The sequence below is a fragment of the Molothrus ater genome, chromosome 3, assembly GCF_012460135.2.
Source record: "Molothrus ater isolate BHLD 08-10-18 breed brown headed cowbird chromosome 3, BPBGC_Mater_1.1, whole genome shotgun sequence".
NCBI lineage: Eukaryota > Metazoa > Chordata > Aves > Passeriformes > Icteridae > Molothrus > Molothrus ater.
This window is the reverse complement of record NC_050480.2, coordinates 91,522,014-91,540,495: the sequence shown is the minus strand read 5'-3', so window position 1 is coordinate 91,540,495 and position 18,482 is coordinate 91,522,014. Positions and strand designations below refer to the sequence as shown.

The window sequence follows — 18,482 nt, the reverse complement described above, 5'->3', positions numbered from 1 at the left end:
TTCTTTCTTTCTTTCTTCTTTCTTTCTTTCTTTCTTTCTTTCTTTCTTTCTTTCTTTCTTTCTTTCTTTCTTTCTTTCTTTCTTTCTGTCTGTCTTTCTTTCTTTCTGTCTTTCTGTCTTTCTGTCTTTCTTCTTTCTTCTGCATAAGGAAGCAAGAATCAGTTCAGATAACCAAGCATGTAAATCATCAGTACAAAATTACACTAAATCCTTAGTAATTAAAAATACTCATGAAACACTTGAATGATATCTACAACTTGCATGAAGCTGAAACAAGGATACATTTTCCACAAGAATGCCAACTATATTCCTTCTCCCAGCTTGCTCTGTAAAGAGGAGTGATTTGGCAGGTCTCTTAAGGAAAGGAGACCAAACAACTTTGTTGCATTGCCATGGAAATACAAACACAAACAGAGCACCTCCTGCTTCCACAGGCTCCCGTCATTCACAGCTCAAAAGCACCATAGAGCATGAGATGTAGCAGACCCAGGTAACAGCAGAATTCATTTACTTCCTCCTTTCTGAAACTTTTCCTGAAGTGTAGATCATGTATGTGAGATCCAGCACGCCCTTACTGCAATGCTGCCATTATTCTGAATTTGTTTGTGACTCTATCTTTCTCTGTTTCAGTTGGGAATAGAAACAGGAATACTGAAATGCCATATGAAAGGCTATGTATATTTCCTTTTTTTTGATGAGAAATAGAAAATTCCAGAAACTTCTTGAGTTTTTATAAGGTTCTTAGCCTTAGTTTTTTTGATAATAAAGTAAGTCTTTCCTTCATTAAACCACCAAGTATTTTGAGGGGTGACCAATGATCCACAACACTCAACCTTCAAGTTTTCTTCCTGTTTTTACTTCTGAAGTTTTGTGGAACCATTCCAGCCTGTTTCAGCAGGCACCCTAATGCCTCCTCCCTATCTGTATGCCATGAAAAGGAACCGAACCAAGTATTACATGGAAAAGTTATCAGTGAGATCAAAAAGGTAAGCAGGTGAAAATCATTATCCTAGAAATTAATTGGAATGGGATGTGTAAGAAGTTGTTAAAGTAAAAGAAAATTGAGGAAAAAAGTGCTTTGTTAAATGCCTTCACTGAAACTACCTGTTGCTGTTTTTTAGAGACAGAAATTCTAAACTGCCTGTAAATACTCCTTATCTGTACTTTCATTTATGTAGAAGGAGGAGGAGCTGTAGTGTCACCCTGCAACTAGGCAATTTGCATCCCTTTTCATACATTTTTGCTATATATAGAACTACTGATCTTGTTCAATCTTCAGGTGTGTCCAATGCTTCAGACTAGTTGGACTCTCCCCCCGATCAGTATTACAAGTGTTCACTGTGGAAATATTAAATATTTTATATACAACATTGCCCCCTACACAGCTACAATCAGCAGCCTGTAGCCTTTTAAGAGGCTCTCCTGGGCTTGGCAACACCTTTTTTAAACAGGCAGTTTATCTTCTGATAAGAAACAGAAATACTTCATTTACAATTGTTTAATGCTCTTAGAGCCTATGCACGCAGTTTCCATAACAAGATAGGAAAAACAAGCCAAGTCTTCTGCGTGGGATTTTTCTGATCTCCAGGATATAGGAACACACCTATGGTATCTTGGTGTATGAGTCATTGGGTTGCTGATGTCATGCAGTGTGTACTGTTCGGCTCAAGTAAGCGATAGGGAGAGTTCACTACAGGACAATAGCTTCTGGTACTCTGACGTATCACCTGCCTGTTGCAAAGCTGTAGCCAGGTATAAAGTTACTTTAAACATATAAAAATTGCCTTTAGAAACAGGAAAGCAGCATTCTATTTTCCATTTGTAATGCCCTGTGACTACAGTGCTGAGCATGGAAAATCAAAATCTGCACTGCCGTTCGTCCGTCCCTCTACCTCGCTGCCACTGGGCTCCCTGGGCACCCTGCAAAGCTGTGGCAACCAAGGCGTGCCACAGGCAAGGAGAACTGCAGGAAGGGTTGCCAATTTTACTTGTTCCTCAAGGTCTTGGAAAGCGCTTTTAAATATGGCTCAGCAAACAAAGCACAAGCCACACTCCTGAAGGGTTCGCAGCATCTAAATAAGAGTCTCGCGTTACTATCCAAACATGCATCGGTGTGGGTGTTGTCAGAATGTACACTCACACATCCTGACACACACAGGATGAGGAGACAAAGCAGTTTATTTCAAGAGAAAAGGCATCAAGACATTGCTGAGCACTTGGACAAGTGAAAATGAGGTTTTGCAGGGGTCCCCGTAACAGGTGGGAACACATGCAGGGTTCCAATGGTTTGCAAGGACAGCTTTGACTACAGCAAAGGAAACAAAAATAAATGCAGCTGGCTGCTGCTGTGAAGAGGAATTGTTTGCCTACAAACCTGTTGGACATCGTAGAACATCCATCAGCCAGCTATTCTCTATGCATACACTATAACAAATCTTTTTTTAGACAAAATCTAGTAAAATACAGTGACAGTTCAGTGTCAAAGTCAGGTTTGTTTTTTTTTTCCTTACTTCCAATACTGTCTCTTAAACTCTCTGTCACAAGATCCAAGACCTGCTCCCTGGCATTTCCAAAGTGGTTTTTTGTTAACCTCTTCTCTCTTATCCTATAGAAAAAGCAACTTCAGACACTCCCTTCTGGCTCTTGAGGTGAGTCCATTCCTGTGTCTTCTAGGTTCCCTTTTTTTTTTTTTTTTTTTTTTTTGCAAATAATCCTTTTCCCCCGTTCTTTATGCTTTCACCTTCTAAAGAATTGCCACCACAGCAAGCAACCAAATTCTCATTTCCTTAATTCACTGTTTCCTTAGAAATTAGGACTAGTAGGGAATAGTTTGAAAGAAGCCATGCACTCAGCCACATCCTAACCTTCATTCTAAGTAAAAAAATGCATGTTATGTCTTAGGAATCATCATCCTTTTCTGGATAATTTGCAAAGAATTACTAAGACTAACAAATATTCACTATTAATAGTTTATCCTTGACTATTAGATGCATGGATGATTAGATGGAGGAGCAGAATATGTTCTTTAGAGGATCTCTAGATAACTCCTTGAATACATATGATTTCACAAACTGCATAGGCCCTTCTGCATAGGCCCTTTTTACTGATAGCAGATATAAAAATATTAGGAAAAATTTCTTCAGCAAAAGAGTGGTCAAGCATTGAAACAATCTGCCCACGAAAGTGGTGGAGACCATCTCTGGATGTATTTAAAAGATGTTCAGATATGGCATTTGGGTTTTGGCAGTGCTGGGCTAAATGTTGAATCTTAAATGTCTTTTCCAAGCTAAACAATTCCAAGATAAATTACACAAACTGGGGATGTATTGTCAGGAAAGGATCTGAACAGATTCCCTATAGAAGAAATTGGATTTCCTGTTTTGAAAGGGAAAATAATTTAAGCAGAAAGAAATAAAGAGCAAATTATACCTTGAAATGAATGGTGAGGAAGAATACATTGCTTGATCTCAGGGTAGATTTGCGTTGTTGATTTTAGACAATTGTGAAAAACAAAATTAAAAGAACACACCAAAAAAAAAAAAAAACAACCAAACAAAACAAAACAAAACAAACAACCAAAAAAATACACAGCCAAAAAAAAACCCTTACCAAATACAACCCCAGAATGCAACAAAATAGTCATTTCCATTTCTGAATTACTAATAATATTCATTAGGCTCTCATCTGAAATACCTTGATTATGAAAGGAAGAATAGTAGCTGGGGTAGATGCAGAGAAGGCTACTGAGATGTCTGAAAAGTGAAGAGTCAATCCAAAAGGAGAAGGCCATAGAAATTATTGTACTTGTTTTCAGCAGGTTGACTAGCAAGATAAGGACTGCTGTCTGACAGTGCCAGAAGGTAAACAGGCCAGTCACAGAAGTAATCTCAGCTCATCAAAACTAGCTGTGAAAGAAGCATGGTAAGGAATCAGATAAAAATTTTTAACCTAAAGGCTGATACTCTATAGAAATTATAATAGACGAAAACTAATTTGGTTTCAATCTTGAGCCATTAATCAGCAAGGTGAAAATGTTTTTATTGTGATAGCAGAAAACAGACCTTGAAAATTCAGAAGTTCTCCTCCAGTTGTCTTATTTAATATTTGTTGAACTATATTTGCAAACCTGAAAAGAACATCAGCAGAATGCAGAGAAAATAAAGGAACCACCCCAGTGCAGTTCATGTGACTTAGACAAGTGTTTAAATATGGCCAGTTGGACCCATATTGGAAGCCAGAGTTGCTCTCAGACTTGTGTGATCCTGGAATATCTCTTTGTTGTTGATGGATGCCTGCTGGTTCTGCTAAGCAGGGTAACTCAGAGATGTGTCTCTGCTGGTGTTCACATGCAGATACCATCCTTCCACCTTCAGCCCCTCCCACCACCATAACCTTAGGCTGCTTCCCAGCAGGAACAGGCATCCTTCAGCAACCACAGGGTGCCTGACTCCTTTAAACTGCAGATTAATTCAGGGATTTGTTAATATTGATTTATGGTTGAGAACAAAGTGTTCGCAATTAATTTGACGAAGATACCCGTGTTCATTTTATTAGCAAAGATGGCCAGAACTCTGCAAGGCTGTATGATTTTAAGTGCTTAAAACAAATTAGGACCACTAAATTTCAGACGTCATAAGTAAAATCCAGAATTTTACCCACACATCATCTATTAACTCTTTCATAGTCAAATTTCTTTGGCTAATGCTAAATTAACTATTAATACACATTTCAGAGTTATAATTCTGAAACAAAACCAGGTAAATAGATATCAGAACACATTCAGGGATCTTAATAAATCAGCTGGAGAAAACATTTGGGAACTGCTGGTGACAACTTTCCAACAATTATTCAATATGCTATTTTTACACTTCTGCCAAGATCCTGATGAGTTCACATACAAAGCCCAGGTTACATAGTAATCTATAAACCAGGAAACTAGTGAATGAAAAACCATAGTGGAGTGAAATCCAGAGTGAAGTCATAGTGGAGAAAAAAAATAACAGTGAAATATACCACAGTGAAGTACTTAGCATTAATGGGTCCTGCAGTACAAGTGCAGATTCTGCAGTTAGAGAAGACCTGGAGAAAGATGAAAGAAAATAGCCACTGAAATAGCAAAAATTTTACACCTGGAAGACCTACAAAGTGTGGAACCGTATGCCTTTGAAAAGCTTCAGACAAGTTATGTTTTCATTTCTTGTCAGAAGAATAAGAGCAACAAGACATTTACCTGTGTCAGGAAGTGTCAGATATAAATCTTGTTATGCAACTTGATCTTGGAATTTATTTCTCCAGGATGTCAGTGATGCCAAATATCTAGGTAAACTGAAATAGTAAATATATTTTCGGAAAGGGAAAAATATCCGGTGTTGTAGCAATCGATGTTAGTATTACAAAAGTATATGGGTATGAAAAGAAAAGGTATGAAATAATTTTTCATAGTTTATTCCACATTTCCTAGGGAAAAAAGGAATTCCCATCAATCAGATGAGGTTATTGTATCTTTTAATTATTAATACTTTTCTTTTAATTTTCTGGTTCTACTCATCTTCAGAAAAGGCAAAGATAGCTATTCTCTTATACTGGCAATTTCAACAGTAAATCTTTCACAGAGAGTAGGAGGAGGCAACACAGAAATATGTTTGTTAGCAGAAGAGAAGATAAATAGTATTTTTAAAGCCTATTAATTCCTCTTGCTCTACTGAAGGCAAGAAAATCCTTACTATGCACTCTGCTGAGAAATAGTCCCAAGCTTTTTCTGTGTTCCACATTACAGATTAATGAGGATATGATACAAACAGCTATGAGCATTTCCCTATTAACCTTGCAGGTTTACCAAGACACTTAATACATCAGACTTGATGGCAGTACTTGGTGATAGTAGGTCAGGCTTTTTGCCAGCACTTACCCACAAAATGCATTTTTAAAGAGTAAGAAAAGTAAGAGAAATGGCTGTCAGGTCAAAATGGATATAAATTGGAGGGACAGGTGTCTTTAAATAAAAAATCACTGGAAGAGCAGTGACATGTATTTTAATCTATTCATTCCTTCTCTGCAATCTCAAAAAAGTTATGATGTAAGCTTGTTTGGGGCAGGACTGGTATGTTGACTGGCCATAGGTGTGGAGTGTCCTGAGATGCCATCTGAGCTAGTGGATATGACACATGACCCATGGAAGGAAAGCAGACACCCATCTGCAAGGGTAGTCAGAGGCCAGGCAGGCTCCTTGAGAGTATCTCATGTGGCACCAGATGTGTTTGGGTGACTTAATCTGGACCCCAGGACATACAGCTTCATTGGTTTCATAGAAAAACATTAATTAATGATGTCTGAAAGTGTAGCTGAAAATTTGATCCAAAACTATGACACAGCATAATTAAAACTCATCTGTTACCAAAATTTTGTAATAAAGAAAGAGGTAGAGAAGTATGAACACCAGTCTTGTATGGTTTGCTAATGCCGTTCTGGGATGAGACTTTAAAACTTTAGTCTTCATTCTGCATTAATATCTTATGCTGTTTATCAGTATAAGGATACTTCCAGTTCTTTGAAGCCTTACAGAGGAGGAGAGGGAAAACAAGAATTCTGATCATGTTATTAACCTCAGGAAACCGCTATAAAAGAAACTTCTATGAATTTCCTAACAAACAGTACATAATTCTAAAAATACTGGTTAAAGCTAAACCATACTCTCACAGAGATGTTTGTTAAAGTGTAATCAGTCAAACCTGTTATGCCCAAAGGAGAGTTTTTAATGTATGTGCCTTTTGATAGCCATCTTAATATTTACTGAATTTATGACCAAAATTGTGATCCAGGAAGGCAAAATAATCATGGATTTCATCTTAAAATACAGTACCTTTCATCAAGGGAAATATGTGTCTGGGAAACAAATTATATACCCTTCCATTGATATGATTTTGTATATTGTTTTTTTCTGATAACAAGAACTGAAATCATAATTTATAGAAATCCAAGTGTTACTAAAATCTAGTTTAGGGTCAAACAATTTCATGTACAACACTTCTCTCTGTATCATGTAGGTTTTGTGGCTTAGTAATCATATTCTCATCTCCCTATTATAAAAGATACTTTCTTCTTGCTCTATGATAAAAAACAGCACAAACAAGGAATTGAACCTCCAGGGGAAATAATAAACCAACTGTACAAGGCACTACAGCATCAAGAAGCAAAAGCAAGAGAGAGGAATAAAAAAAGTGGAAATATGTATTCACTGCTGTTTTGTAAGTGTGTGTGGTTAATTGTAACAGAGGAAGGAAAATTTTTTTACAGAATTGAAGAATATTTTGAAAAGAAAAATATCTCACAAGCACAAGATAAGGAATTACAATAGTGCAGATCAGGAGGGTCTTCAACATGAAGCTTTTTCTTGTAAAGTGAGATTTCATTTTAGTTGTTTATACGAAGTCACATCAGTTCGATGATCCCACCAATGTGCAGGAAATTAGTATATAAAGACAAATAGATAAATCTATAATCAAATAGTGTGTGTGTGTGTGTGTGTGTGTGTGTACTCACATGATGACAACACTGAAGCAATCATGAAGACTCCTGATGACAAAATTGAATAAAAGCCCATATAAAATACTGGTAACAGATGTCATCTCCTGTGAGTGTCCTGATATTTTACCCTTTTCCTCACTTGACATTATAATTTTCTACAGCAGAACATAAAGGTCTACAAATTCTAAACATATGCACCAAGCAGCAGAAGCAGCCAAGAACCAAGTCCCTATCAATAAGTAAACTTTGAGCAGAAAAGCACACTTCTCCCTGTTTTCAACCTTTCAACATGCTTATCTGGAAATGGACTTTCCTCCCTCCCTGTTTGCCAGTCTCCCCCTTCCTCCCCACCCAGGAGCTGGAAGAGTCTTGCTGATACCATGGTGCTTTTTCTCGTTCAGTGCCTACAAAGCTGATCTCCCATCCTAGAAGAAGTCAGCTGCACAGCAAAGAAACCAAGAGGGCCCAGTTAACCCAGATGCATGGGGAGCATGACAAAGCACCATGGGTCTCCTGTGGGTCTCTGCTGTCCCTCCTCTCAGGCAAGGGTAAGTTTGTTTGCCTTCACTAGTTCAGCAGCCAGCATATAACTCACTGCTGTCCTGAGGGCAGCCTGGGAGGGCATTAGCCAAGAGGATGATGGCTCTGTATAAAGCAACATAAAGAACTTCCTTCTCTGACTTCTGTCATTTCTAATGGAAAAGGTCAAAATATAATATTTATTTTTTTCTTAATTCCCCCAATGAAATTTTGCCTACGTGTGAGAAGACAGGAGCAGCAGGTTAGGGCTCTCTGTTCTGACCACTGACCTTCCACCTGCCTTACAGAGCAAAGCTGCAGGAGTTCTAAGCTTCATGAAAAGTTGCAGCTTAGCTCTAAGGCCTCTGACATTACATTAGCAACAGCATACTTAATGGCACACCCTTGAAAGAACTGAACATCCTAAGCATAAATTAATCCACTTGGGCATTTCAGAAACATCAGGAGAAACTCTGAGCTCAGATTTGTTGCTCTTATCAAGGTAGTCAGACTTACCAATCATGATGTCATTATCAAAAAGTTAGATAGGCCAACAGCCAATTTACTAGTACCTCATGCTAGAAGAATAAATCTCACTTGAATGCCATGAAGCTCTATAGCATTTTCCTTGCCAAAGCAGCTTGTGTTCACAAAACTTAAATGCTAATTATTTAAATACTAATACCTGAAAATATGTTTAGGACTTGGGAATTGTTAAGCATGCATCCCACCTCCAACAAGAAATCTTCCAATATCCTGCAAGAAATCTTCCCTTGCCAAATACAGGCAGATGCCTGGAATTAAAGACTCAAGGTTTCCAGCCCCACCTTCACAATGGCCTCTGAGCCTCATCTTGAGCAAATCCCATGTCCACTCACTTGTTTCTTTTGCTTGAAGTCGGTAAATTCTGTCCCAAGATTCACAGAGTTTTAAGGGGGATCATTTATTTGTCTCTGGCAGTGTTTTGTGTGCTGGCATAAGAATCAAAAAAGACATTTAAATAAGACTGCTGTGATTTAGGAATAGTATTCTTCATTTTAGTGTTCCCACTGAATCATTCCAAACCACGCATCCCTCACTCACTCACTCACTCACTCACTCACTCACTCACTCACTCACTCACTCCCTCCCCCCTTTCATTCCCCTGTGGCAGGATGGAGAAGAGAATTGGAGGCACAAAGGTTAAAGATCACAGATTGAGATAAGAACAATTTACTGGAAAGAGCAATGGAATAAAACAAACAGTAGCAGGAGTAATATCAGTGACAGAGGGAGTTGGCACTACCTGACCTCTCTCTCTTCGTGCCACACTTACTCAACCAGAAGGGACCCCATCCTCAGAAAATGACATGAGCTGGTATAGAATAACCTCCAGGTCCTGGCCATGTCCTCTCCTGGCTACTGCAAAAACGGACCTTATCCTGGCTGGAACCAGGACAGACCTGATACAAACACATATGAACCTCTAACATTTGCACCCAGGAGAAAGAGGATGGGAAAACCAGCCCTCCTCACCTCAACACATCTGGGTAATAAAAGAGTTAACTCCTGCTCCCAGTCAGCAAAATTATGTAGCATAGCTGTCCTTTAGTCAATGCAGTTTTAGATTACCCTCTCTAGTTGGCAATATTATTACATTTATCTTTCCACTTATCAACCAAATATCTAATCTTCAAACAGCATATCCTTTCTAGTTGAGTAACAGAATAAACAGCATAATTATATTAAGGCAATTAAGCAAACATTGCACAACATCACCACCTGAGGCTGTCAGTCTACCAGATACCTCATACTGTCCCAGCTAATCTAACTGACTCTTGAAATAATTAAGAAATAGTTCCTGAGCTGTAGACAGGAACAAGAAGCAGCACTAGACAGGCCCAGAAGATGGATGGAAACGGTGGATGTTGTGGGTCCATGTCAATGATAGATGGAAGAGGCTGGAAGAGGATGTCATACAAGCAGGGAGCACGTCATTGCTGCCAAGTCTTCCTGTGATTTTGGCAAGGGCAACCTTTGGGTTAGGTTTTCTGGTTTAAAAAATTGCCCAGTGAGCAATATCCATTTGTCTTTTGACCTTCCTATGTTCCACCCTTATGCAGGCAAAAAATTTTGAGCCTTGAGCAAAAAAGGAATCAAATTATATGTTAGTGCATCTTTTGAAGCAAAATGTTTAGGAAGATTGTTGAGGAAACTAATTCTTGGTTTTATGTCAGTCAGAGGTAGGCTGTCATAAAGCATAGAGATAAAACTGAAGTACAAGAAGGGAGAGATTACAGAAGAGGCAGAATGAAAGACAAAGAACACTTCTGTATATGAAAAGACAGTAGAAAATGGTGCTTTGTTTATCAAAGAGATAGGCAGATGTTCTCTTAACAGGAACAGAGGTCATATAGGATAAAATAGAAATACTCAGCCCAAAGGAGTGCTGTACACACCTGAGTCAAGCATTAACTAAGGCTGAATTTCAACCTGGGGAGACAAACAAAAAAAGCCTGACTGTACTAACCAGCATATATAAATGGAAAGATATCTAGAATTTACATAAATGAATGCACAGAAACCTAACTGATTCTTTAATCAACTACATATATCAAGCACTTCTAAAATAGTTTGATTTGTTCCTCCTTCTTTGCTTACCCATACATTATATTTTTCAATTTTGCTGAGTCTTACTTTGAATGCAATAAAGGGTTTTCCATTTATTTCTATTGAATGTCTTGTGATCAGAACAGACTTTCTCTATATCAGCCAGCTTAAATATTCCTCTCTGTTACATTTGTCCTTGCCAACAAAACAGGTCAAAATAGGATGATTTTTCATCTCTTCCTTTCCCCATATTGAAATTCTGAAAATATTCAGGCAGTTCCAGTTCCTAATTACCTCCTTTTATCTCCTTAGATTACTCATCTGGTAATCTTTGCAATCCATTTCCTTCAAATGCCATAAGTAATTAGGTGTCCCTACGGAGTTATTTACCTGTGATTTTTGTCATTTTTTACCAAACCATATCCATTACAACTGCATTGCCCTCTCCATGTTTTCTGCAAATTTTCTTGCTAAAGAAATGCCTAGAAGCAGCATTTCAGGAACAATTGAGTGTGAGCTGGCATAGTAACACCATAACACCTCACTTTTCTAGGTTCCACTCAGCTCCTCAAGCTCACATTAAAAGGGCGCACGCAGTGTATCTCCCAAGGGTGCCTCTCTGCACTCTCCTCCATTGCATCTTCTCAGCCAATGCCCTTCAACTATGATGCATGGGAAACTTAGACCATGAATTGGTCTAAATTGGGATAAATTGGTCTGCTTGGGATAATTTAACACAATTGTAGACAAAGCCTTCTCAGCAGGCTTGGTGTCAAAGCAGCAATAGTTTTACATTTGCTGTTACACTGCACAACTCACAGCATGTGGTTTCTCCTCCAGAAATTTGGATCTGCCTGGGTGCCAAGTTCCAGTCTCTGAGATGGATGGATATTGCTCTTCCTCCCCAGCTGGGGTCAGCTCCCTGTGGCAGGACTTACCCCACACTCCCAAGTGTACATGGGGTGTGACAGCACAGCTGTCTCCCTGCTACGTCCAAGGAATGAGCTTATCATCTTCAGCCATCCTTGTGGGCTCCCACCGTGCCCTTTGCTACCACCAACAGCTCCCCAGCTACAGCTCATTCCATGCTGCTTCTTCTGGAAGGCACTCCCTGCCTTCTGCCAGTCTGGGAATGGCTTTTGGTTCACATCTTTTCATCAATCTGGGTAAACATTGCTGGTATAAGGTTGCTGCTGCTCACAAACCCAAGACTTTTAACATGTACCAAATGTTCCTGCAATATGGCTGGCTCACCCCACATTAGTATAAAAAATACACACTGCAAACACATCCAACTGCTTTTAACATCAAAAGGAAGTTTTCCACTGATTTTTGTAAGGTCTGAATTGGGGTCTTGTGACCCTGCTACAGTGAAGTATTTACATATATGCCAGACCCTAAGTATGTGAAGAAGCCCTGTGAATTCAATATGCTTCTCAGATGCTTAAACACTTCAGTCAAGGCCTCAATGTTTATTTTAAGCTGCTGTAACAGTGCCACTTTTATATAAAATAAAATCCATGTGAGAATTCCTTTGTTCCTATAAAAGGAGAAATAGGCCTGTACATTAGTATAGATACATACATATAATGTGCCTGTTTATATACATATGCACACATATTTACATACATATATTGGCATCTTTTCTGCTCTTCATATTCCTAAAAGTAAAAGTTTTTTCTCGTTCATAGAATTAACTGCAAAATGCAGCATTTGAGTCCACATTTTTTACAGTGGAAAAAAAAATTCCTTTTAAATGCCCTTGTCCCAGTGCTGATGGATGCTTTCCAAACCAGGAAACTGTCACACAATAGACAAATCAAAAGTCTTAACCTGAGAAGTAGGAATATTTGCCTGGGAAACATATATACAAAAACTCACAACAACAAAAGGAAGAAAGAGAGTTGGGCAATGTAGTGAAAGATTTACCTCAGAGACCATCAAAAGGAAGAATCATTTCCTTTCCTGCTTTAGGGCAATGTTTATTTATATTAAAGTGCAAAAGGTACAATGGAAATAAACGTCCTCATTATTGTCTATAGAACCTTCAAATAAACCTTCATCTTATAATGGCATTCAGGAGACATTTTAGGTCTTCTCTCTCTATTCCTTTTTCTTCCTATATCTCTTTCCTTTTTTTTTTTTTTATTTTGGTTTGATTTTGTTTTTTAATATATAATATGCAGGGTTCAGCCTAAAAATTCCCTACTGAAATTGAGTGACTTCATGCATATATATGCTGACCAGCTGCAATCACATGTGACTCAGACAGGGCCAATGCAGCATTTCAACGGCAATGTCTCCAAAAATTAAATAAGAAAAATGAGACTTTACCTTGGGGTAAAGGCTGGCAGACTAACACCGGAAGGAACAGTAACAGTATGTCCCCAGTTCTTCAGTCTCTGATGGAAAAGACTAAATTCTTGCATTGCTTTACAGAAGAACAGATTCCTCCAGATTCACTGCAAATCGCTTAAAGCAGTATAGAAACAGATGGTTAGGTAAATACCATTTTCTCTTTACTAGCAAATTGTTTCTGCTCTATTATTATTTGATTCTTTACAATTCATAAATAAGATTAAATCAATAACATCTGTGAACATCACTGCACTTCCGCTCCTCTGAAATACCCCATAACCTTCCATAACTTTCTTTATTGCTATTGAGCCTCATGTCGGGCTATCTTGAAACTCCTAGCCCAACAGGAAATAATGTCTGAATTACAAACACTTGGGGATTTTGTATGGTGGCAGGCAGGCAGGGAGAGGACATAACACTGAAATTCAGGAGTATTAAGAGGATTATGATAACTCTTGGAAACTGAGGGGTTTCTTTGGAGTCTTATTTCTCCTTCAAGTGCAAAACACCTGGAAAGGCAAGCAGCCAGCAGAGACAGGCTCTGGAAATGTCAAATCATCAGAGAAGAGCACCAATTTATCATGCCACATCCTCTGTTAAAAACTCTTCAGAGAGTTTACTTCCCATGCAAGTGATCTGTGGATAATGCAAAGGAAAGAGCAGCTGGTGTCAGGACCCGAGATGTTCATCAGTGGCAAAGCCACTTCAGTACCCTCTGTGTCTGGAGAGGTAATCACCACAGCAGTCCAAGACCTAGCCCAGTGTTCCATCTGTGCTGTGCCATGTGTCATCTGGAACTAAAAAAGCACAAAAACATTTCCAGAAGGTGAAATGTTGGCAGAGGCAAAGGCTAATAGGGAGAGACTCCTGTGGCTGGTGAGGTCTTGTAGTGTGGCTTAAGAGGCACGTTGTGTTACAGCACTGTACTCATGACTCTGCTGGGACTGGGACTTCTTAAGAGACAATTATATTTTTTTCTCTCTTCTCCATTTAAAGTCTCTGAAATGAGAGGGATGGGGTCAGTGTTCTGCATGCCCTGGCTCCAGCAAGAGGACATGTTTGATGGTGATGAGGTTTGGGGGGAAGTGGAAGACTGCATAGGATAAAGGAAGCTAACTTTCCTGCAATCTCACTCATATCAATGGTTGGGATCAGTGTGCATGGTGGAACGTGACATTAACCATGTTGAAGTGCTGTCTAGGAGAGATGTGGTTGGGGCTGTCAGAAAGCAAATTAACAGCTAACTGATGATCTAGGATCTAATTCTTGAGCTCATTCCTTGGCTCTCTGGACATGCCATTTGCCCTCACTCCACTGAAGGGAAAAACGATTTTCCTTACTGCTATTAGTTTTCATGCCTTTAAATACCAGGTATTTATTTAGAGATCAAAAATCATTTTGATGTGGTAATGAAATGGATCTACAGTCTGCTTTCTAGATTAAATAAAAATGTATAATGTTAATGGTCATATTTTTTCCCAAAGTTTATTAATTTCTCTATGAGAGATCTGAGCCTTTTACATCCATTTACACACATAATGTTTTTTTTCCTGGGTAACTAGCTTCTGACTTTTCACAGGAGAATCAACAGCCATAAATCAAAACCATCCTACACAGTTACATACATCCATCTCTGAATATGAACAGGGAGCTAATCACGCAAAAAAGTCATGGGCAAGTCAATTTGCATGCAATCCTGATAGACAGTTGAATCTGTTCAAGCCTCCCAGACCTATGTTTGAGCCTCCTGTAGCTGTGTTAAATCAGACACAAGCATGCACAGGACACGAAGGCCAGAGAGTTTTCATTAAGAGATTGTGCTCTCCACTGTAATTCCTGAGCAAGACAAAATGGCTGAAGAATAAACACAGGCAGTGACCACCAGGGCAAAGGCAAGCCCAGCACTGAGAGCAATTTAGAATAACCTCTGCTTCTTAGTCCTCAGCCCACTTGAAGCACAGGTGTGTTAAGTTCTATTATGCGAGACTGATGCAGTAGCTCCCCAGGCTTCAGTCCCCATTTCCCAGCTGAAAAACAGTATTTGGGAAGTCTGCACTAGTCAGGCTTTGTGAATGTTAACATACAAAAGATGGGTGTATTCCAGACATTTTTCTTCTCTTGAATGACTTCAGGAACCAGCACTCTGTGTGTAACCCTGCAGCCATATCCATTTTTAGCAGATTTTTCCAAACTCACAAGTTACTATTTGCCCCTTCAAAAGTGTTTAAGCTTTATGTATTAGCCTCCTCCTATATTGTAAGAAAGTTTGAATACCTAATTACGCTGATCTAATTTGGCTAAAGAAGTTCACAAATGCTCTTATTTATTTTTATCTGTGCAGTTTCTGTTTGTCTAATGATTTTGAGCATATGCTTCAGAGACACTCTGGGGCTGGACTCTCCAGATCCATAAAACGTGATCCAGAAAATGTAATCTATTTTCAGCAAGCTTAAATCAGTTTTTGCAGACATCCACTAGAGATTTCTAGTGGTTAGAAAATGAAAGAATGTAAAAAAAATTATTGTCCATGTCAAAATTATTCATTTCTCTTGATAATTATCAGGAACAGATGCTGTATTTAGTTATCTATATTCTGTGGTGTGTTAATCCTTGTTTTTCTAGCCCTTTGTTTTTTTCACCAAACACATTGACATTCTTTCTGAAACAAGAAAAGACATCATATCTCTAAAATCTGTTTTGCTGGAAAGTTCAGAAAATAGATAAATGACCTGAAGCCATGGGCTTATTTCTTCTAAACAAAAGGTTATCACATAATGTCAAGATTATTTTTTCATGCCCCTCTTCTTTCTTACATGCATACTACCTCCCACACCCACCTCCTGGCAAATCAAGAAGCTCTGAGCAGTCAGTCCCCACTTTCGTGACTCAGTCTCAGAGCATTAAAGCCGTAAGCTTGGCAGGTGTCCAGGATGAAGAAATATTAACAAATCTCCCACAAAGAGCACTCTAATCATAGCAAGCACTGAAGCCTTGAACATAATATTTCCTCCATGTATAAGATTTCCAATTTGCTTAATGGTCTCTCAAACTTTGCACTATGATATTGCAAATGTTCTTTTAAAAACTCCAAGTCCTCCCCAAACACATAACCAGCATGTACATTATATTATAAAAAAATATCATTTACTCTCTACTTTTGGCTTCCACTGAGAAATCTTCTTCCAAGTCATCATTTATTGGAAAATAAAATAGAAATACCATGTTCAAGTTATCGTTAAAAGATGCCTCATTTTGTAATTCCCATTGCAACAAGAGAGGCACACACTTCCATGAAACATTGTTGTTTATCTCTTTTTGGATGACCTCATCGAAGGTTAGTTGGAAGAAGATGGAAATGCAGACTGATTTATTGGTAGCTGGAGTGCAAATTTCACACAAAAGTTCAAATGGCAGATTTTATAACTACAGCTAAATGGTCTCAATTTTGTGTGTTATGAGTAATTTCCACAAGTCGTTGTTCTGTTGTCTGCCCCACATCATACACTCAACTCTCCTGCTTTCTCTTAGGATATGAGCTGACACTTTTTCCAGATAGCTACATTCAGAGCAAGGATTTTTACCAAAAAAAATGCAACTGCACCCATTTTTCTTCATACCCAAGAGGTGTGAACAACATCCAGCTAAATCCAATTTTACTTCATCATCTATATTTAGGCTATGGTAGAACTGTAGCAAATACTCTGAATATTGCTTATCTAAGGCCTTTAAATTTATTTCTATGAATAATTACAATTTAGTTACCAGGGAAACACATATTATAGCAGTCATTCTCCTTATTCATTGGCAGAGAGTTATGTCTGCCACTTTACAGACAAAATGTGTCTGAGTGTAGAACTGCATTAAACAGTAATTTCAAAGGACTTTTCAACAGATATTTTTCCTAAAATAAAAATATTTTTTAAAAATTTTTTCTTTAAAGTTCCTCAGTCTACACTACTGAAACTCATAAATTGTTTTCTGATTTGGAACATTATTTATTCTTTGAGAATCTTTCTTTAGTAGAAATCTACTCTATGCTGTGAATAAGAATTTTGTAACATGAGCGTGATTAGTCTCCTAGAAAAGACAGGCTATTGAAAGCAGAAGTGTCAGAAGAAATACAAAGGTAGAAGAAGAAAGCAAAGCATTACAATAATTTATGCAGTGTATAAATTCAAGTCACTACAAAAGAGCACAGCTCTCCCTCTCATAAGGATGCATGCTAGTCAACCCTACTTAGCTGGGTTTATTTTAAGAAAGCAAGGACTATGGCCAGCTCTGGAGGAGCAGGAGAGAATCCAAACTCTTTCATTAAGGAGGAATTCTGCACATTCAAACCATGTGAAGTGGAGAACACTTGCTATGTCAGCTAGTATTAATGGAGAGAGGAACAGCTATGCTTCAGTTACTTATGTGCTATAAAATATCCCAGTTTTGTTCTTTAAAGCTGGTTAGTTACATTAAAAGACAGCCCTTCCCACATTCCCTAAGTCGGGCAAACACATCCACTTCACAGGAATTCCATGCTATGCCTGATGTTCTGCAGTCCCAGGCTAAATGTGAGCAACTGCAATTCACCTTTGAGCTGGCAATGTTTCACTCTTTAACTAAAGTCAACATAGCTCTGTATCTTACATTGTTCTTCACATTTCCACAAATTGCTCATGCTAAATATCTGGTTTTCCTTGTACCATTTTTTTTTCACATCAGTGAACTAAAATGTCTTTTTTAATTTTTACCATTTTAAGCATGGAAAAATAGTGTCTAGAACACTTCATGCAGACATCTCCCTGAAATCTGACACAGTCATTAAAAAAGGGTACAATGCACAATTCAATAAATGTGGGAATAAAAAATTTTAGTAAGTCTTGAGTCATCAGTAACAAAATTAATGAATGAGATGTTTAAAACCCACAATTTCCAAGTTCAAAACTTATGAGCAAATATTTCCCTTAAATGGTTCTGACTGGTTGCCAGTGGCCAGTTCCCCACATCCTAGACAACAGACATAACTTCAAAATATAAATAACCCTCTTGGTATAATTGGCATACACACTTCTAGTACGGTAATAAATTTGACAATGACCACTGAGAAATAGATTTGTTCCTTTCATGTAAAAATAAAGAGTGTTTTAATATGAAAACAAAATTGTTGGTTTGAAAATCCCATATCCAGATTACATCTAAACGTATTTAGATAAACACATGTTCTTAGGAAGCAGAGCATGGAACTGGAGAATATGAAAGACCAATTAAAGAGCTAAGGAAAATTAAGCCCCTGGGTTATACTAATAAAAGAATGATAGTGATCATCTCCCCATCTAGTCTTAATAGCTGTCTTTCATAAATTTTCCATTAAAATCAAATTAAAGTTTGAGCATTGCCATTTCAATGAAATTCTTTGCAGCTGCGTTTCTCTCAGCCCAGTGTTAATATTAAGCATTTAGTGAATTTCTTTTAGAAGTTAATTCAATAGTGCTTGCCATTATATA

General features: G+C 38.1%; 1 long non-coding RNA gene across 2 annotated transcripts in view; it reads left to right on the top strand.

The window, feature by feature from the left end:
* The first annotated feature begins 422 nt into the window (after positions 1–422).
* LOC118685146 (uncharacterized) overlaps positions 423–18,482 on the top strand; it is a 50,820-nt gene continuing 32,760 nt past the window's right edge. The window contains exons 1-4 of one of the 2 annotated variants that reach the window (XR_004979931.2): positions 423–490; positions 2,612–2,648; positions 3,815–3,921; positions 7,926–8,072. This is a non-coding gene — a long non-coding RNA (uncharacterized LOC118685146). Of the gene's footprint in view, positions 491–885; positions 987–2,611; positions 2,649–3,814; positions 3,922–7,925; positions 8,073–18,482 lie in introns of those variants that run through there. The other variant, XR_004979932.1, reaches the window with a different exon arrangement.